Source organism: Pristiophorus japonicus, chromosome 3 (genome assembly GCF_044704955.1).
Source record: "Pristiophorus japonicus isolate sPriJap1 chromosome 3, sPriJap1.hap1, whole genome shotgun sequence".
NCBI classification, from domain to species: domain Eukaryota; kingdom Metazoa; phylum Chordata; class Chondrichthyes; family Pristiophoridae; genus Pristiophorus; species Pristiophorus japonicus.
The window spans coordinates 189,231,238-189,253,247 of NC_091979.1; positions in this window are offsets into that span (position 1 = coordinate 189,231,238).

The following is a 22,010-nucleotide window of genomic DNA, read 5'->3' on the forward strand; positions in this document are numbered from 1 at the left end:
GAGCTCACAGTGTTCAGTCTGACTATTTCTCCATACTCAACAACTGGCGACGAGGATGGGATCCCTTGGGACTCCAAGGGATGAGCCCTCTGGTGGTTGTACAGAGTAAATACAAGTCCACATATATAACACCGACCACCACTCGGACTTGCAACCTCAGAAGATGTGAACCCATGGAAGGTTGCCGAGGAGCTAATGGAGGGGTCTGGCAGTGTGATGCCCTGTGATATGTCCTAATCCATATCATGGTCAGCATTCTCCTGAGCACACATTTCCATGGACCCCTCCTCTCCCCACCTGCCTTGGTCTGGAGCGCACGCATCTGGATCCTCAGGATCTTGAGGAGTGTCGTCTTCTTCTGCAAAAGACAACACAACAGTCAAATGGTGAGCAGCACAGGAGGGGGCGGGAAGGGTGGCCTGAGTAGTCTCACACATAGCAGGCCAGTCAGCAGGTTAATTCGAAGGGCCACTATACATTTTAATGACTCACCCTCACCCTCGCGGTTGGGTCCAACTTGTGCAGAGCTGATTTTTTTTTTGCCAGTGCGAGTCAGCAAGGCGGCAACCCTCTGTTCCAGGGGTGTCACTTGGAGGAGATTTGGCGGACCTTCTGCCGTTCTAGTTCTCTCCCTCTTGTTGTGGGCCAACTTCTTCTGCAAAGATGAAAATATAAATTGTCAGTCATGGTGTGCTTCTAATGGGTGGAACACATACAGATGCTCACATTTTCCACGGCAATTCAATTTAAAGATGAAGATGAAGATATTACTTACACTCACTACTTGACCAACTTCCTGCCATTTCTTCTTGCACTGGCTTCCAGATCATTTGGTGTTGACCCCAGCGGAGAATTCTTCGGCAACGAGGTTCCACCTTTTCCTCATTTCCTTGGGGGAGACCTTTGACGGACCACTCTTGCTGATATCCAGCTCTAGCCAATTCTCCTCAATAACCGTTATTAATTTCTCCACTTCCTCATGGAGGAAATTCTTGGTTCTTCTTACACGCTCTTGCGCCATTCATCTATTGGACTCAAACGCAGGTAATGTTCAAAGATCACACTTACATCTATCCAGCACTCCTTTCTACTCCCTCAGCCACACAAAAATCAATATTCAGACCTCACCTTTATATATGCTCCATCGCCACTTATTCTGAGGATGCTCTCCCTTTAATTGGCCGATTGCCAAGTTTCCTGTTACACTGCGCATGTGCGCAGACTGGAGCGCCATTGCGCACACTGAAACAGTCATGCGTGCCCCTGCCGGCACTTTGCGACACGCTGGACCCAAGCCCCACCCCCCTGCCGGCTGTGCTGAGCAAGCGCGGCCGAAGCTCCGCCCTCCCCCTACACTCTGCTGCGCGACGCCGATGGATGTGGACGACGAGGGAGCGGCCAAATTCACAGGTAGATTTTTGGCGCTTTTTCTCCTCCAGGAAGTCGCCGCACCACATCGAGATACGCCACTCTAAGCGGCTGCGGAAATTTGGGGTCTACATTCTGAGCACTTTTAACTATGCTCAGTGCTTCTTCCAAGTGGTGTTCAACATGGAGGAGTACTGATTCATCAGCTGGGATTCATCAGAGGGAGGGTGGTAGGTGGTAATCAACAGGAGGTTTCCTTGCTCATGTTTGACCTGATGCCATGAAGCTTCATGGGGTCCGGAGTCAATGTTGAGCATTCCCAGGGCGGCGCCCTCCCGACTGTAAACTACTGTGCCGCCGCCACCTCTGGTGGGTCTATCCTGCCGGTGGGTCCGTCCGATTTTATTCTTATTGTTGTAACTTGTAGCGGTTTGTTACAACTGAGTGGCTTGCTAGGCCATTTCAGAGGGCAGTTAAAAGTCAACCACCCTCCCTCTGATGAATCCCAGCTGATGAATCAGTACTCCTCCATGTTGAACACCACTTGGAAGAAGCACTGAGAGTAGTTAAAAGGGCACAGAATGTACTCTGGTTGGAGGAATGCAATGTCCATCACCAAGAATGACTCCAGAGCACCACTGCTGGCCAAGTCCTGAAGGACAGAACTTCCAGACTGAGCCTACAGCAGGTGGTGAGAGAACCAACACGAGGGGGAAAACCTACTTGACCTCATCCTCACCAATCTACCTGTCGCAGATGCATCTGTCCATGACAACATTGGTAGCTGTGATCACCGCACAGTCCTTGCGGAGACGAAGTCCCGTTGTCTCAATGACGACCCCCCTCCATCATCTGGAGTCACATAAAGACCAGGTAAGGATGGCAGAGTTCCTTCAGTGAAGGAGATGGGTTTTTAATGATAATCCGGTACTTTCATGGTCACCATTATTGATGCTAGCTTCTAATTCCAGATTTATTTACTTAACTGAATTTAAATTCCACAGCTGCCGTGGGGGCTTGAACTCACGTCTCTGGATTATTAGTCCAGCTCTCTGGATTACTGGTCCAGTAACATAACCACTATGCTACCAATCCCAGCTATTTTATTTCACATGAAATACATGATTGAACAGAAATGTTTTCAGTGCAATTCAATGGCCCTGATATTAACGGGGAGTGTTCGGGGAAGCCGGGTAGTGGGCAATTAACATGGCAAGGCCGGGAACATAATGGCAGCACCTCTTTTCAATAAAAATCTGCAGACTCATGCCCGACACAAGGCTGGATTGACAGCCTGGCCGGGAGCAGGAATTTAGCAGCAGGAGGCTGCAAAGGGGGACCCATGGAAACAGTGCCCGGCAGTTAGAGGGGGAAGTCCCAGGCATGATCGAGATTGGTAGGGCGGGAGGATCGGTACAATGGACTGAAGATCGGTGTTGGCGAGGCCGAAGGTTTTCTTGGGAGACCTGGGGGGGAGCACCTGCTCCTCCTGGCCCACAAGAAGCTTTAAAACAGGCAAATATGTAAAACACACCTGGCCCTCTTCTGGCCAGTTAGTTCCTCCCCCACCATGTTGCTGCTGCTGCTGGGCAATAGACAGTGCGAGACTCTCCCAGTAGTGAGGTTAAAATTACATCATGGGGCTGATGACATCATCGGGTGCCACTTCTGAATTTTTTGTAGACCCCCTGCCTGCTTTTAGCTGGAGACTCATCAAGGACTTGAAGCACCGCCATACATATTTCCTCTGGTGGGGAAATCCAGAACAAGAGGTCGTAACCCTCTACTCATTGGAATTCAGAAGAATAAGAGGTGATCTTATCGAAACGTATAAGATTATGAGAGGGCTTGACAAGGTGGATGCAGAGAGGATGTTTCCACTGATGGGGGAGACTAGAACTAGAGGGCATGATCTTAGAATAAGAGGCCGCCCATTTAAAACTGAGATGAGGAGAAATTTCTTCTCTCAGAAGGTTGTAAATCTGTGGAATTCGCTGCCTCAGAGAGCTGTGGAAGCCGGGACATTGATTAAATTTAAGACAGAAATAGACAGTTTCTTAAATGATAAGGGGATAAGGGGTTATGGGGAGCGGGAAGGGGAGTGGAGCTGAGTCCATGATCAGATCAGCCATGATCTTATTGAATGGTGGAGTAGGCTCGAAGGGCCATATGGCCTATTCCTGTTCCTATTTCTTATGTTCTTATAACCTTAAAATTAGAGCTAGACCATTCAGGGGTGATGTCAGGAAGCATTTCGTCACACAAAGGGTCATTGAAATTTGTAACTCTTTCCTCCAAAAACTGTTGAGGCTGGAGGTCAACTGAAAATAAGCTGGGGGTAGATTGAGTTGAAATACAGATCAGCCATGATCTAATTGAATGATAAATGGACTCAAAAGAATGAATTGCCTTCTCTTGTTCTTATGTTCCCAGATAGATTTGCTGGAAGTTAATCCATTATGACTTGAATTTAACTTTGAAATCCCTTCTAAGCCAAATACGTAGAAACCTCTAAACCATAACATTTCTCTTACCATGGCTGTCCTGGTGAGATCATTGAACTTCACTGGCTCCAGGTTGCCATGCAGGATATGGTGGAGTCCGAGAACCTGGGGGCTCTGGGCCCTGATACTGCAGACGTGCTTGTTTCAAGTACCCTTCCAAATCTTAGCTTCCTGATGTTCTATTGGTGCCATAACCCTTCAAGCTGCTGCAGTCAGTTATATACTGGAATCACCCCCACATCCTCAGAGAAGCAGACTCCAAATTCACCTGAAGGTAAAAATACAATGTGTTTGGACTGGAGGCCACACCACAATAGATGGCTCTTACAAGAATAATAGCTACCTAGAAATCAGCTGCCACCTGTGGGATGGTATCCCGAAAAGGAACACATTCCACAAGCAAAGAGAAATAAGCAATAGTGTAACAAGGTCAGAACTCTCTTTGTCTTGAACTTCGCTGTATAATTCAGATGTTTGCACTACTTGTAGGAGACCAATTGGAAAAGGCAGCAGACAACACAACTCTGGATTAAACTATTGACTCATACTTTACAGATTTAATCAACATGAACAGCTTTTCCCAGCAGAGCAGCGACTCCAATCAATCATGAAACAAAAACCAGGACAAACAGGATTGACTTAAGCATAGATGCTCAAATCTGAAAACAATGTTTACTTGCAATATCTTTTCTTAATTCTCTTCCCTTACCCCTTCTAATTATCCACTTTTTCCACAAGGACGGTTATCATCAGGCAATATCCTTCAGCTCAAAGATAGCATCTCTCCAATCACACTCTCAAACAGTACTATTCCAGGCTAATCATACCGCATTCATTAATGGACACTCTCCCCAGCCCATTCATTACTGGACACTTTCCCCAGCCCATTCATCACTGGACACTTTCCCCAGCCCATTCATTACTGGACACTTTCCCCAGCCCATTCATCACTGGACACTTTCCCCAGCCCATTCATCACTGGACACTCTCCCCAACCCATTCATTAATGGACACTCTCCCCAACCCATTCATTAATGGACACTCTCCCCAACCCATTTATCACCAAACACTTACCCCAGCCCATTCATTAATGGACACTTTCCCCAATCCATTCATCACTGGACACTCTCCCCAGCCCATTCATTAATGGACACTCTCCCTAGCCCATTTATCACCGGACACTCTCCCCAGCCCATTCATCGCTGGACACTCTCCCCAGCCCATTCATCGCTGGACACTCTCCCCAGCCCATTCATCGCTGGACACTCTCCCCAGCCCATTCATCGCTGGACACTCTCCCCAGCCCATTCATTAATGGACACTCTCCCCAGCCCATTCATTACCAGACACTTTCCCCAGCCCATTCATTAATGGACACTCTCCCCAGCCCATTCATTACCAGACACTTTCCCCAGCCCATTCATTAATGGACACTCTCCCCAGCCCATTTATCACCAGACACTTTCCCCAGCCCATTCATCACTGGACACTCTCCCCAGCCCATTTATCGCTGGACACTCTCCCCAGCCCATTCATCGCTGGACACTCTCCCCAGCCCATTTATCACCGGACACTCTCCCCAGCCCATTCATTAATGGACACTCTCCCCAGCCCATTTATCACCGGACACTCTCCCCAGCCCATTCATTAATGGACACTCTCCCCAGCCCATTCATCGCTGGACACTCTCCCCAGCCCATTCATCGCTGGACACTCTCCCCAGCCCATTCATTACCAGACACTTTCCCCAGCCCATTCATTAATGGACACTCTCCCCAGCCCATTCATTACCAGACACTTTCCCCAGCCCATTCATTAATGGACACTCTCCCCAGCCCATTTATCACCGGACACTCTCCCCAGCCCATTCATTAATGGACACTCTCCCCAACCCATTCATTACCAGACACTTTCCCCAGCCCATTCATTACCAGACACTTTCCCCAGCCCATTCATCGCTGGACACTCTCCCCAGCCCATTCATCGCTGGACACTCTCCCCAGCCCATTCATTACCAGACACTTTCCCCAGCCCATTTATCACCGGACACTCTCTCCTGCCCATTCATTAATGGACACTCTCCCCAGCCCATTCATCGCTGGACACTCTCCCCAGCCCATTCATTACCAGACACTTTCCCCAGCCCATTTATCACCGGACACTCTCCCCAGCCCATTCATTACCAGACACTCTCCCCAGCCCATTCATTAATGGACACTCTCCCCAGCCCATTCATTACCAGACACTTTCCCCAGCCCATTTATCACCGGTCACTCTCCCCAGCCCATTCATCGCTGGACACTCTCCCCAGCCCATTCATTACCAGACACTTTCCCCAGCCCATTTATCACAGGACACTCTCCCCAGCCCATTCATTAATGGACACTCTCCCCAGCCCATTCATTAATGGACACTCTCCCCAGCCCATTTATCACCGGACACTTTCCCCAGCCCATTCATTAATGGACACTCTCCCCAGCCCATTTATCACCGGACACTCTCCCCAGCCCATTCATTAATGGACACTCTCCCCAGCCCATTCATTAATGGACACTCTCCCCAGCCCATTTATCACCGGACACTTTCACTTGCCCATTCATTAATGGACACTCTCCCCAGCCCATTCATCACTGGACACTTTCCCCAGCCCATTCATCACTGGACACTTTCCCCAGCCCATTTATTAATGGACACTTTCCCCAGCCCATTCATTAATGGACACTTTGCCCAGCCCATTCATTAATGGACACTCTCCCCAGCCCATTCATTACCGGACACCCTCCCCAGTCCCATTTCCTGTTGGGCACCTCCATATTAGCACTCTTACTCATATTGGGCTTCACCAGAACCTTTTTTCCTTTGGCGTACTCATCAGTAGCATTCCTGGATGGGCCCTCTCACAGTACCATTCTTTGCAAGACTCATCTATCATTTCCTGTTGGCGCCCTCTTTACTAAACCCCTCACTGGTGCCCCTCCTGTCTGCAAATTTTTGAGACCCATCATCATCAGTTTTAACCCCCTGCAATTGTGTCAGTGCAACTGTCCACCACACACCCTTGCCAGAACCATTTATTGCACCTCCAACCAAGCCAGTACAGCTACTTGCAATATACCTTTATTTGTGCTATTTTCTCATTAGATTCTTGTTGGTGCTATTCCCTCCAGTTTGCCTTTTTCCGGGCCAATTAGGCGAATACTTACATTTCAGTATGCAGGGGTTGCAAATGATGTTCTGCGAGGTTTACAAATACAGAATCAGAAATATATACAGTGCAGAAGACTACTCCCCATTGGCTTGCATCTTCCCCTGTGTGGTGTATGAAATGATACAATGAACTCCGTACTGTGAGCCAGTGACTAGGTGTAACCTGGTCAGTCTTTAATGGCTTCCAGAAGTGCAGATACAAAAGTGAAGTTAAGGTTATATACCGGGCCCAGCATGAGTATACCTATGACCCTAGGACCGCCAACGGTAGTGCCCCCCGTTGGTGGGCAGACCTTATGTACATATATTCCCTCCCAGTTCTTGGCACGTCCATATTACAAGTTCAGTCGGTCTGGAGCCCTTCGCTCCCTGGTTGACCGTCTCAGTACAATGCCAGTGCTTTCCGAGTCTCTCACGACTTGGGGCTGGGCGTTGACCACAATGGTTTCTTCTGATGGCTGGACGTGAGTTGGTTGGTCATCTAAGCTCGCGGTGTCTTCTTCCAACTGTTCCGGTTCGTCAGTGTGTCTTAGCTTGATTTCCTGCACATCTGCCCATTCTTGAACTTAACTATATACACCCATTTACCCTCCTTATCCATAACATTGTCCGGGAGCCACTTGGACCCTTGACCATGTTTAAGTACACTGGGTCATTTACAGATATGTCGCATGACACTGCGGCATGGTCATGATACCACTGCTGGCGTTGACATCGGGTTTCGACATGATCGTTAAGGTCAGGATGGACTAGAGAGAGCCTGGTTTTGAGGCATCTCTTGATCAATAGTTCCGCAGGCGGGACCCCAGTGAGCGTGTGTGGCTTTGTTCTGTAGCTGAGCTGTATGCGTGACAGGCATGTCTGCAAGGAACCGTGAGTTACGCGCTTCAGGCTCTGCTTGATGGTTTGAACTGTCCGCTCCGCTTGACCATTGGACGCGGTTTTGAACGGGGCTGGCCTCACATGTTTTATGCCGTTGCGTTTCATGAACTCTTGAAACTCCAGGATTGTGAAACACGGTCTGTTGACAATGATGTCTGGCAGACCATGTGTGGCAAACATGGCTCTCAGGTTCTCAATGGTGGCAGAGGAAATGCACACATTCTATCCATTTGGAGTATGCATCCACTGTTATGTATGTTAACATTATAATTGTGTAAGACTTGCCACCAGAGGACGCACTTCTTGGAGGCCCAAGGGTCACCTGCACACCTCATGCAAGTGAGTATAAAAGATTGCCTGCCATGCTGCTTTGGCACCCTGGAGTTTTATTATTCTTGAGTGATTTGTAGAGGGTGATGATTGGGAAGCCTTCGTTGAATGTCTCGACCAGTACTTCGTGGCCAATGAGCTGGATGCGAACGATAAAGCGATCAAGCGTAGGACAATTCTCCTCACCGTTTATGGGTCTACAACATACAGCCTCATCAAGCATCTGCTGGCACCGACGAAACCAACAGAAAAGATATATTCAGAGTTGTGTACGCTGGTTGGGGAACACCTCAAGCTGAAGGGGAGCATCTTAATGGCCAGGTATCGCTTTTATACGCACCATCGCTCCGAGTGCCAGGACGTGGCGAGTTATATCGCCAACCTAAGACGCCTTGTGGGAATGTGCGATTTTGCTGAATATTTGGGGGAAATGCTGCGGGACTTTTTTGTGCTTGGAATCGGCCGCGAGGTCATTTTTCGCAAGCTGCTGTCTGCCGAATCCCCAGACCTGAACAAGGCCATCACGATAGCTCAGGCTTTCATGTCCACGAATACTAAATTGATATCTTCTCAGCATTGAAGCTCACCGGCAAGTACTGTGCATAAAATAACGCCGTTAGCAGGCAGAACTGTACATGGCAGGGGCTACACGTCTGCAACTGCAAGATCTAGGATGACTCAGAGTCCGCTGTGGGGCGTGAATGCGAATCCATTAACACCATGTTGGTGCTGTGGGGGTAATCATAGAGCCCATCAATGTCGATTCAAGCACTACATGTGCAAAGGCTGCGAAACAATGGGGCACCTCCAGCGAATGTGCAAACATGCTGCAACTCACCACGTGGCAGAGTCATCAGAAGATGGTTGATCCAAAGTGGATCACGCAGAACGAGTAAGAGAGGCAACTCAACCCGAGGCCGAGGAAGAATTGTATGGGGTACATACCTTCACCACCAAGAGCCCTCCTATAATGCTGAAAGTCAAATTAAATGGCATCCCAGTTTCCATGGAGTTGGACACGGGAGCGAGTCAGTCAATTATGAGCCAGAAGGCTTTTGAGAAACTGTGGGGCAACAAGGCACAAAGGCCCAAACTGATTTATACAAAGCTGCACACTTACACCAAAGAGCTCATACCAGTCATTGGCAGTGCGGCAGTGAAGGTATCGTACGATTGAGCTGTGCATGACTTATCACTGTGGATTGTACCAGGCGATGGCCCAACGCTGTTCGGCAGAAGCTGGCTAGGAAAGATTCGATGGAACTGGGATGACATCAAAGCACTATCTTTGGTGGATGATGCCTTGTGCGCTCAAGTGCTGAGCAAATTTCCGTCGCTATTTGAACCAAGCATCGGCAGCTTCACAGGTGTCAAGGTGCAGATCCATCTAGTCCCTAATGCACGACCTGTTCATCACAAGGCTCGAGCAATTCCATATATGATGAGGGAGAAAGTCGTGATCGAACTGGACAGACTTCAACGAGAGAGAATCATATCACCAGTTGAGTTCAATGAGTGGGCCAGCCCAATTGTTCCGGTGTTGAAAAGCGATGGCACGGTCAGAATCTGCGGAGACTACAAGGTAATGATCAACTGAGTCTCATTACATGACCAGTATCCACTACCCAAAGTGGATGACCTGTTCGCAATGTTAGCAGGGGGTGGGGGGGGAAGTTGTTCACCAAATTGGATCTAACCTCCGCATACATGACACAGGAGCTGGCTGAATCTTCGAAAAGATTGACGTGCATCAACACGCAAAAAGGACTGTTTATATAGCACAGATGCCCTTTTAGGATTCATTCAGCTGCTGCCATTTTCCAGAGGAACATGGAGAGTCTGCTGAAATCGGTTCTGCGCACTATTGTGTTTTAAGATGACATCCTGATCACTGGTCGTGACACCATCGAACATCTGCACAACCTGGAAGAGGTTCTAAGTCAACTAGCCAGAGTGGGACTCAGGCTGAAAAGCTCCAAGTGTGTTTTCCTGGTGCCAGAGGTCGAATTTGGGGGGAAAATGATTGCGGCAGAAGGCATCAGACCCATGGACTCCACGGAGGCCATGAAGAAAGCACCCAGACCACAGAAGGTGACGGAGCTGCGTTCGTTCCTGCGACTCAACTGTTTTGGTAACTTTCTACCCGGGTTTTGCACTTTGCTGGAACCATTGCACATGTTGCTACGTAAGGATGATGACTGGGTTTGGGGTAAATCTCAAGAGACAGCCTTTGAGAAGGCCAGAAACCTGCTAGGTTCTAACAAGTTACTTGTATTGTATGACCCGTGTAAACGTTTAGTGCTAGCTTGTGATACATCTTCGTACGGGGTCGGGTGTGTGTTACAGCAAACCAATGTATCGGGCAAACTGCAACTGGTGGCATATGTGTCTAGAAGTTTATCTAAGGCTGAAAGAGCCTACAGTATGGTCGAGAAAGAGGCGTTAGCATGCGTATACGGGGTTAAGAAAATGCACCAATACCTATTTGGACTCCGGTTCGAGTTTGAAACGACCACAAACTGCTCATTTCGCTGTTTAAAGAAAGCAAAGGTATAAACATCAATGCTTCGTCCCGCATCCAAAGATGGGCACTAACATTGTCCGCTTATGACTATGTTATCCGCCACAGACCAGGCTCGAAGAACTGTGCTGATGCCCTCAGTTGGCTACCATTGCCCCCCACTGAGGTGGAAATGGCACAACCCGCAGACTTGTTTCTGGTCATGGATGTTTTTGAGAGTGAGGAGTCACCTATCATGGCTCACCAGATCAGGACGTGGACTAGCCTGGACCCTGTGCTATCACTAGTAGAAAGGTGCGTCCTTAATGGGAGCTGGTCGGCTGTTCCCGGGGAAAAGCAAGATGAAATTAAGCCGTTTCACCGACGTAAAGATGAAATGTCCATCCAGTTGGATTGTCTCTTATGGGGTAATCGCGTAGTTTTGCCAAAAAAAGGCAGGGAAACGTTTATACGCGAACTACACATTACCCACCCAGGCATAGTCATGATGAAGGCTATTGTCAGGTTGCACGTTTGGTGGCCCAGCATTGACTCGGATTTGGAGTCATACATACACCAATGTAACACTTACTCATAGTTGAGCAATGCACCAAGGGAGGCTCCACTGAGTCTGTGGTCATGACCCTCCAAACCATGGTGCAGTATCCATGTAGTTTTCGCTGGCCCCCTTCGAGGAAAGATGTTCTTAGTAGTAGTGGACGCTTACTCTAAATGAATTGAATGTGTAATAATGTCATCCTGCATGTCCACTGCCACCATTGAAAGCCTCCGGGCCATGTTCGCTACCCACGGTTTGCCCAACGTCCTTGTTAGTGACAATGGACCGTGTTTCACCAGCTCGGAATTCAACGAGTTTATGACCCGCAATGGCATTAAGCATGTCAGGTCTGCCCCGTTTAAGCCCGCATCCAACGATCAAGCGGAACGGGCAGTCCAAACTATCAAGCAGAGCTCAAAACACGTGATGGACGGCTCCCTGCAGACCGGCTTATCTCGGGTTCTGCTCAGCTACCGGACGTGACCCCACTCACTTACTGAGGTTCCCCCGGCAGAATTGCTAATGAAGAGAGCACTCAAAATCAGGCTCTCCTTGGTCCACCCGGATCTTAATGATCATCTGGAAACCCAGCGTCACCGGCAAAACGTACCACGATCACGCGGCTGTATCACGTGACATTGATGTAAACAACCCTGTGTTTGTCCTTAATTACTGTCATGGTCCCAAATGGGTTGCTGGCACTGTCTTGGCCAAGGAGGGGAATAGAATGTTCATTATCAAACTATGTAATGGACAAACATGCAGAAAGCATTTAGATCAGACCAAACTGTGATTCACTGACAACTAGGAACAACCTGAAGAGGATATCACCATCATCGATCCACCAACACACACCCAACCAGCAATCGACCTCGCCGTCAATCAAGAGGATGAACCCACCATTCCCAACGGTCCTGTCAGACCAGCCGCGCTGCAGTGCAGCAATGGTCCAACCAACTCACCCATGCCAGGGTTCGAACTCAGGCGTTCAACCAGGGAGCGAAGGGCCCCGGACCGCCTCAACTTGTATCAAAGACTTTGGGGTGGGGGGGGGGGGGGGGGGAGTGATGTTATGTATGTAAACATTATAACTGTGTAAGACTTGCCACCAGAGGGCGCACCTATTGGAAGCAAGTATAAAAGGTTGTCTGCCATACTGCTTCAGCACGCTGGAGTGTTATTAAAGAGACTAAGGTCACATCAGTTTAAGCTTACAGTACTCAGTCTTGTGGAGTTATTCTGAACATAACATCCACCACCAGAAAAAACATTTTACCGAGGAAGGGGCCCGCAAAGTCGATGTGGATTCTAGACCACGGTTTGGATGGCCATGACCACAGACTGAGCGGAGCTTCCTTTGGGGCATTGCTTAACTTCATGCAAGTGCTGCACTGATGCAAGCATGACTCTAAGTCTGAGTCAATGCCAGGCCACCAAACATGGGACCTGGCAACGGCCTTCATCATGATAATACCGGGATGCGTACTATGTAACTCCCGTACAAATCTCGCCCTGCCTTTCTTGGGCATTACAACACGATTACCCCACAGTAAACAGTCTGATTGTATGGAAAGCTCATCTTTGCGAAGGCTGTACAGTTTGGGTTCATCACGCATTTCCTTGGGGATGATTGACCAGTCTCCTTAAGAACACAACGTTTTACAACCGATAAGGTCAGATCCTGGCTGGTCCAGGTCTTAACTTGTTGAGCAGTGACAGGCGACCTTCACTCTGAAAGGCATCCATGACCATGAGTAGCTCTGCGGGCATTGACGTTTCCACCTCCGGTGTGGGCAACGGTAACCGGCTCAATGCATCAGCGCAGTTGTCGGTGCCTGGTCTATGGCGAATGACATAATCATAGGCAGATAATGTCAGCGCCCATCTCTGGATGCAGGATGACGCATTGGTATTGATACCTTTATGTTCCGAGAGCAACGATATAAGAAGCTTGTGATCAGTTTCCAGCTCGAAGCGAAGGCCGGACAGGTACTGGTGCATTTTTTTTACCCCATAAACACATGCTAAAGCCTCTTTCTCTACCATGCCGTAGGCTCTTTCTGCCTTGAACAGGCTTTGAGACAAGTATGCAACTGATTGTAGTTTGCCTGACTCATTGGCTTGCTGGAGTACGCAGCCGACCCCATTGGACGATGCATCACAGGTCAAAACTAGACGCTTGCATGGGTCATACAGTACCAGTAGCTTGTGGGAACATAACAGATTTCTAGCCTTCTCAAAGGCTCTGTCTTGAAGTTCACCCCACACCCAGTCATCTCCTTTCCTGAACAGCTTGTGCAAAGGCTCTAATACTGTGCTCAATTTGGGTAGGAAGTTACCAAAGTAGTTGAGAAGACCCAGGAACGAACGCAGCTCCGTCACATTCTGGGGCCTGGGTGCATTTTTGATGGCCTCTGTTTTCACGTCTTTAGGCCTGATTCCGTCTGCAGCAATCTTTCGTCCAAGGAATTCGACCTCTGGAGCCATGAAAACGCACTTCGAACGTTTCAGCTCAAGTCCCACTTTGTCCAGACGACGTAGAACCTCTTCGATTGTGCAAGTGCTCGGTGATGTCACGACCTGTGACTAGGAATATCACGGTCCTGGGGACGGATTTCAACAGGCTCTCCATGTTTCTCTGAAATATAGCTGCCGCCGAATGAATGCCAAAAGGGCATCTGTTGTAAATAAACAGTCCTTTGGGCGTGTTGATGCACGTAAGATTCTTTAATGATTCAACCAGTTCCTATGTCATGGGGGCCGACGTTAGATCCAATTTGGTGAACAATTTTCCTCCTGCTAGCGTTGCAAACAGGTCATCAGCTTTCAGTAGCGGGTACTGATCTTATTTCAAAATTTGGTTGATCGTGACCATGTAGTCTCCACAAATCCTGACTGTGCTGTCACTCTTTAACACCGGAACAATGGGGTTGGCCCATTCATTAAATTCGACCGGTGAGATGACCCTCTCGCGTTGTAGCCTGTCCACTTCGAGCTCGACCTTTTCTCTCATCATGTGCGGGACCGCCCTGGCTTTGTGATGGATGGACCTTGTGTCAGGGCCCAGGTGAATCTGCACCTTGGCTCCAAAGCTGCCAATTCCCGGTTCAAACAGTGAAGGAAATTTGCTTAGCACTTGAGCATACAAATCATCATCTGCTGATGACAAAGCTTTGATATCGTACCATTTCTATTTTATTTTCTCGAGCCAACTCCTGCCGAATAATGATGGGGCATTGTCCGGGATAATCCATAACAGTAGATCATGAACCACTCACTCGTACGACACTCTTACTGCTGCACTACCGATCACTGGTATGAGCTCTTTGGTGCAGGTACGCAACTTCACATTTATCGGACTCAGCTTGGGGGTCTCTGCCTTGGTCTCCCACAGCTTTTTGAAAGTCCTCTGGCTTATTATCGATTGACTCGCATCCATGTCTAATTCCATGGATACCGGCACACCGTTTAATTTTACCTCCATCATTATCGGTTGGCTCTTTGTTAGGAACACATGTACGCTATACACTTCCTCCTCGGAGCTCTCAAATGCCTCAGGCTGCATCGCCAGATCCATGCTTAATTGATCATCATCCACGTGGTGTGTCACAGCTCGCTTGCTCTGCTCCGCTGAAGATGCCCCGTCTTCGCACACCCTCTGCATACATACTGCCTGAAGCAGTACTGATGGGGTCAGTGATTGCCCTCATAACACCAACACGTTGAGCTCGGATTTGCGCCCAATGGCGGGCTTTGAGCAGCTCCCGTTCTCGCATACGCAGTCGAGTAGGTCCTCGGTGGTGAACTTTGAGTGGCTCCCAGTCTTGCAGACGCAGTTGAGTAGGCCCTGCCATGTGCAGCTCTGCCGGCCGTCGATACAATTTTATACATAGTACTTGCCGTGGAGTTCCTGTTTTGTCGCAATATCAGCTTCATGCTTTTCTGCGTGGACATGCAAGCCTGGGCTGAGGTCCGGCGTCTCCGCAGCCAGCAGCTTATTTAAGATCGCCTCATGGTTGACCCCGATCACGAAAAAGTCACGCAGCATGTCTTCTAACGCAGGCCCAAATTTGCAAGGCCCTGCAAGACATCTCAGGTCGGCAACAAATGCTGCTACGTCCTGGCCTTCTGGACGAACGTGCGTATAGAAGCGATATAGAAACATAGAAACATAGAAAATAGGTGCAGGAGTAGGCCATTCGGCCCTTCTAGCCTGCACCGCCATTCAATGAGTTCATGGCTGAACATTCAACTTCAGTACCCCATTCCTGCTTTCTCGCCATACCCCTTGATCCCCCTAGCAGTAAGGACCTCATCTAACTCCTTTTTGAATATATTTAGTGAATTGGCCTCAACAACTTTCTGTGGTAGAGAATTCCACAGGTTCACCACTCTCTGGGTGAAGAAGTTCCTCCGCATCTCGGTCCTAAATGGCTTACCCCTTATCCTTAGACTGTGACCCCTGGTTCTGGACTTCCCCAACATTGGGAACATTCTTCCTGCATCTAACCTGTCTAACCCCGTCAGAATTTTATATGTTTCTATGAGGTCCCCTCTCATTCTTCTGAACTCCAGTGAATACAAGCCCAGTTGATCCAGTCTTTCTTGATAGGTCAGTCCCGCCATCCCGGGAATCAGTCTGGTGAACCTTCGCTGCACTCCCTCAATAGCAAGAATGTCCTTCCTCAGGTTAGGAGACCAAAACTGTACACAATACTCCAGGTGTGGCCTCACCAATGCCCTGTACAACTGTAGCAACACCTCCCTGCCCCTGTACTCAAATCCCCTTGCTATGAAGGCCAACATGCCATTTGCTTTCTTAACCGCCTGCTGCACCTGCATGCCAACCTTCAATGACTGATGTACCATGACACCCAGGTCTCTTTGCACCTCCCCTTTTCCTAATCTGTCACCATTCAGATAATAGTCTGTCTCTCTGTTTTTACCACCAAAGTGGATAACCTCACATTTATCCACATTATACTTCATCTGCCATGCATTTGCCCACTCACCTAACCTATCCAAGTCGCTCTGCAGCCTCACAGCATCCTCCTCGCAGCTCACACTGCCACCCAACTTAGTGTCATCCGCAAATTTGGAGATACTACATTTAATCCCCTCATCTAAATCATTAATGTACAGTGTAAACAGCTGGGGCCCCAGCACAGAACCTTGCGGTACCCCACTAGTCACTGCCTGCCATTCTGAAAAGTACCCATTTACTCCTACTCTTTGCTTCCTGTCTGACAACCAGTTCTCAATCCATGTCAGTACACTACCCCCAATCCCATGTGCTCTAACTTTGCACATCAATCTCTTGTGTGGGACCTTGTCGAACGCCTTCTGAAAGTCCAAATATACCACATCAACTGGTTCTCCCTTATCCACTCTACTGGAAACATCCTCAAAAAATTCCAGAAGATTTGTCAAGCATGATTTCCCTTTCACAAATCCATGCTGACTTGGACCTATCATGTCACCTCTTTCCAAATGCACTGCTATGACATCCTTAATAATTGATTCCATCATTTTACCCACTACCGATGTCAGGCTGACCGGTCTATAATTCCCTGTTTTCTCTCTCCCTCCTTTTTTAAAAAGTGGGGTTACATTGGCTACCCTCCACTCCATAGGAACTGATCCAGAGTCAATGGAATGTTGGAAAATGACTGTCAACGCATCCACTATTTCCAAGGCCACCTCCTTAAGTACTCTGGGATGCAGTCCATCAGGCCCTGGGGATTTATCGGCCTTCAATCCCATCAATTTCCCCAACACAATTTCCCGGCTAATAAGGATTTCCCTCAGTTCCTCCTCCTTACTAGACCCCCCGACCCCTTTTATAACCGGAAGGTTGTTCGTGTCCTCCTTCGTGAATACCGAACCAAAGTACTTGTTCAATTGGTCCGCCATTTCTTTGTTCCCCGTTATGACTTCCCCTGATTCTGACTGCAGGGGACCTACATTTGTCTTTACTAACCTTTTTCTCTTTACATATCTATAGAAACTTTTGCAATCCGTCTTAATGTTCCCTGCAAGCTTCTTCTCATACTCCATTTTCCCTGCCCTAATCAAACCCTTTGTCCTCCTCTGCTGAGTTCTAAATTTCTCCCAGTCCCCAGGTTCGCTGCTATTTCTGGCCAATTTGTATGCCACTTCCTTGGCTTTAATACTATCCCTGATTTCCCTTGATAGCCACGGTTGAGCCACCTTCCCTTTTTTATTTCTATGCCAGACAGGAATGTACAATTGTTGTAGTTCATCCATGCGGTCTCTAAATGTCTGCCATTGCCCATCCACAGTCAACCCCTTAAGTATCATTCGCCAATCCATCTCAGCCAATTCACGCCTCATACCTTCAAAGTTAGCCTTCTTTAAGTTCTGGACCATGGTCTCTGAATTAACTGTTTCATTCTCCATCCTAATGCAGAATTCCACCATATTATGGTCACTCTTCCCCAAGGGGCCTCGCACAACGAGATTGCTAATTAATCCTTTCTCATTACATAACACCCAGTCTAAGATGGCCTCCCCCCTAGTTGGTTCCTCGACATATTGGTCTAAAAAACCATCCCTTATGCACTCCAGAAAATCCTCCTCCACCGTATTGCTTCCAGTTTGGTTAGCCCAATCTATGTGCATATTAAAGTCACCCATTATAACTGCTGCACCTTTATTGCACGCACCCCTAATTTCCTGTTTGATGCCCTCCCCAACATCACTACTACTGTTTGGAGGTCTGTACACAACTCCCACTAACGTTTTTTGCCCTTTGGTGTTCTGCAGCTCTACCCATATAGATTCCACATCATCCAAGCTAATGTCCTTCCTAACTATTGCCTTAATCTCCTCCTTAACCAGCAATGCTACCCCACCTCCTTTTCCTTTTATTCTATCCTTCCTGAATGTTGAATACCCCTGGATGTTGAGTTCCCAGCCCTGCTCATCCTGGAGCCACGTCTCCGTAATCCCAATCACATCATATTTGTTAACATCTATTTGCACAGTTAATTCATCCACCTTATTGCGGATACTCCTTGCATTAAGACACAAAGCCTTTAGGCTTGTTTTTTTAACACCCTCTGTCCTTTTAGAATTTTGCTGTACAATGGCCCTTTTTGTTCTTTGCCTTGGGTTTCTCTGCCCTCCACTTTTCCTCATCTCCTTTCTGTCTTTTGTTTTTGCCTCCTTTTTGTTTCCCTCTATCTCCCTGCATTGGTTCCCATCCCCCTGGATATGAGGATTCCTTCCGTGGGTTTATGGTGTTCCCGAACTAGAGCGCACAGTTCTTTGTAATCCTTTTCTGTGGGAAGAGAGGGTGAGAGCAGATTCTTGATGAGTGCATAGATCGTGGGGCCACAGACGGTGAGAAGAACTGCCCTGCGCTTCTCTGCATCCTCGTCTTTGTTTAGGTCATTTGCCACGAAATACTGGTCAAGACAATCCGTGAAATCTCCCCAATCCTCTCCCTCTTAAATCTCTTGAGAATTCCAACAGTACTCGATCGTGCAGTGCTCGCCATACTTTTGCGAGGGTTCGTATTTGCCTCATCACCGGTTGTGGTGTATGAAATGAAACAATGACCTCCATACTGTGAGCCAGTGACTAGGTGTAACCTGGTCTGTCTTATGGTTTCCAGAAGTGCAGATACAAAGGTAAAGTTCAGGTTATATACCGGGCCCAGCACGAGTGTACCTATGACCCTAGGACCTCCGATGGTAGTGCTCCCTGTTGGCAGACCTTATGTACAACCTGTTTCAAAGATTTGCCCAGTTTTTGTTTAAAATATAGAATGGTCTCTGCCTCAACCACTAGCTGTTGCATTCTATGCTTCAACAAACCTCTGTATGGAGAGAGTTTGCTTAATCTCTCTCCTGACTGTGACAATTTGAAATTGATGGCTTTTGTCAATGAGTCCCCAACCAGAAGAAAGTCTTTCCCTTTTCACTCTATCAAAACCCTTCACAATTAAAAAATAATAGAGATTTATTAATCACCTTTTAGCCTTCTCTGCTTTGGTAGAACTAGTCCCAGTATCTCCAGCCTCTCCTAATTATAGTTTCCCATCACTGGCACTCTGCTGGTGAAATTAGGTTGTAAAGTCTGTGTAACTTTAATGTCCTTCTTATAATAGGACATGCAAAACTGCAGAGTTTTCTAACTGGCCTAACCACAGATTTGTTCAAATTTATTACTTCCTTCCTGTTATACTCTCTTACCCCATTTATAAAAAAACAAATGCTATTAGCCCAATCTACCTGCAATCGCACCAACAAGGAATTAAATATTTCAACCCTGTGGGCTCTTTGTTCATCTATATCCTTCCATGTATTTCTGTTGATTGTATACTCTTACTTCTTGTTATGCTGCCAAAATCATTCACACAAAAGAATTTGCATTTATAGAGCGCCTATCATGTCCTCAGAACATCCCAACGAACCTTTCAGCCAATGAAGTACACTACATTAAATTGCACCTGTCACCTAATTGTCCATCCAATTAACCTGCTCATGTCTTCGTGAAGTCTTTGATAATCCTCCTCACTGTTTGAAACCCTTCTACTTTAGTGCAATCAGCAAATTATTAGATGGTGCACCCCAAGACCAAATCATCTATCAATACCGAGAACAAAAGTGGACCCACCACGAACTCCAAGGGTACACCACTTCCAACTATTCTCCAATTCGAGTAACATTCATCTATTCCAACTCTTTTTTTTGTATCTATCAACCATGATCCATACTGCAATAGTTATTTATAGCATATGTCTGAATTTTTCTAACAAGCCTCGTGAGATGCATTAGCTGAAAATTTGTATATACTGAACCTACTGCATTCCCTTTATCTACCCAATCACCTCTTTCCAGCTGACCTCACAACTGGACATAAAAGATTCATGGCACTATACATAGCAGAGCCATGAAAATCTCCTAAGAACATAAGAACATAAGAAATAGGAGAAGGAATAGGCTATGTGGCCCCTCAAGCCTGTTCCGCCATTTAATACGATCATGGACTCAGGTCCACTTCCCTGCCCGCTCTCCATAATCCCTTATTCATTTATCGTTTAGGAAATTGTCTATTTCTGTCCCAGCTTCCACAGCTCTCTGAGGCAGTGAATTGCACAGATCCACAACCCTCAGAAGAAATTTTTCCTCATCTCAGTTTTAAATGGGCGGCCCCTTGTTCTAAAATCATGCCCTCTAGTTCTCGTCTCCCCGATCAGTGGAAACATCCTCTCTGCATCCACATTGTCAAGCCCCCTCATAATCTTATACATTTCGATAAGATCACCTTTCATTCTCCTGAATTCCAAGCAGTAGAAGCCCAACCTACGCAACCTTTCCTCATAAGTCAACACCCTCATCTCCAGAATCAACCTTGTGAACCTTCTCTAAGCTGCCTCCAAAGCAAGTATATCCTTTCGTAAATATGGAAACCAAAACTGCAGGCAGTATTCCAGATGTGGCCTCACCAATACCCTGGAGAACTGTAGCAAGACTTCCCTGTTTTTATACTCCATCCCTTTGCAATAAAGGCCAAGATTCCATTGGCCTTCCTGATCACTTGCTGTACCTGCATACTATCCTTTTGTGTTTCATGCACAAGTACCCCCAGGTCCCGCTGTACTCCAGCACTTTGCAATCTTTCTCCACTTAAATAATAACTTGCTCTTTGATTTTTTTCTGCCAAAGTGCATGACCTCACACTTTCCAACATTATACTCCATCTGCCAAATTTCACTCAATTAGCCTATGTCCTTTTGCAGGTTTTGTGAGTCCTCCTCACATATTGCTTTTCCCTCCATCTTTGTATCGTCAGCAAACTTGGCTACATTACACTCGGTCCCTTCTTCCAAGTTGTTAATATAGATTGTAAATAGTTGGGGTCCCAGCACTGATCCCTGCGGCACCCCACTAGTTACTGATTACCAACCTGAGAATGAACCATTTATCCCGACTCTCTGTTTTCTGTTCGTTAGCCATTCCTCTATCCATGCTAATATATTACCCGCAATGGGGGAATAATGTCCTGGCCAACATTTATCCATCAACTGCTATTACATATATATAAAAATTCATTAGAAAAGGCAATAGTGCCAAAGGACTGGCAGATAGTTATTGTGATTCCTATATATAAGGTGAATAGAACAAGCCCAGGGAATTATAGACTGATTAGCGTAACGTCAGTGGTAGGAAAGAGAATGGAATCCTTAATCAAAGATATAATAGAAAAAATCTAGAAACTGAAAATATAATAAAGAGCAGACAGCACGGATTCCAAAAGGGGTCATGCTTGACCAACCTTATTGAATTCTTTGAAGATGTAACAGATAGGGTAGATAAGGGTAATGTAGTAGACGTAATATATTTGGATTTCCAAAAAGCCTTCGAAAAGGTACCACATAGTAGACACATGACTAAGTTCAGAACATGTAGAGTCAGGGGACAAGGTTCTGGGGGAGGTGGGACCAGTACAAACCAGACAGTCTGCACCTGGGCAGGACCGGAACCAATGTCCTAGGGGGAGTGTTTGCTAGTGCTGTTGGGGAGGAGTAATATGGCAGGGGGATGGGAACCAATGCAGGGAGACAGAGGGAAACAAAAAGGAGACAAAAGCAAAAGACAGAAAGGAGATGAGTAAAAGTGGAGGGCAGAGA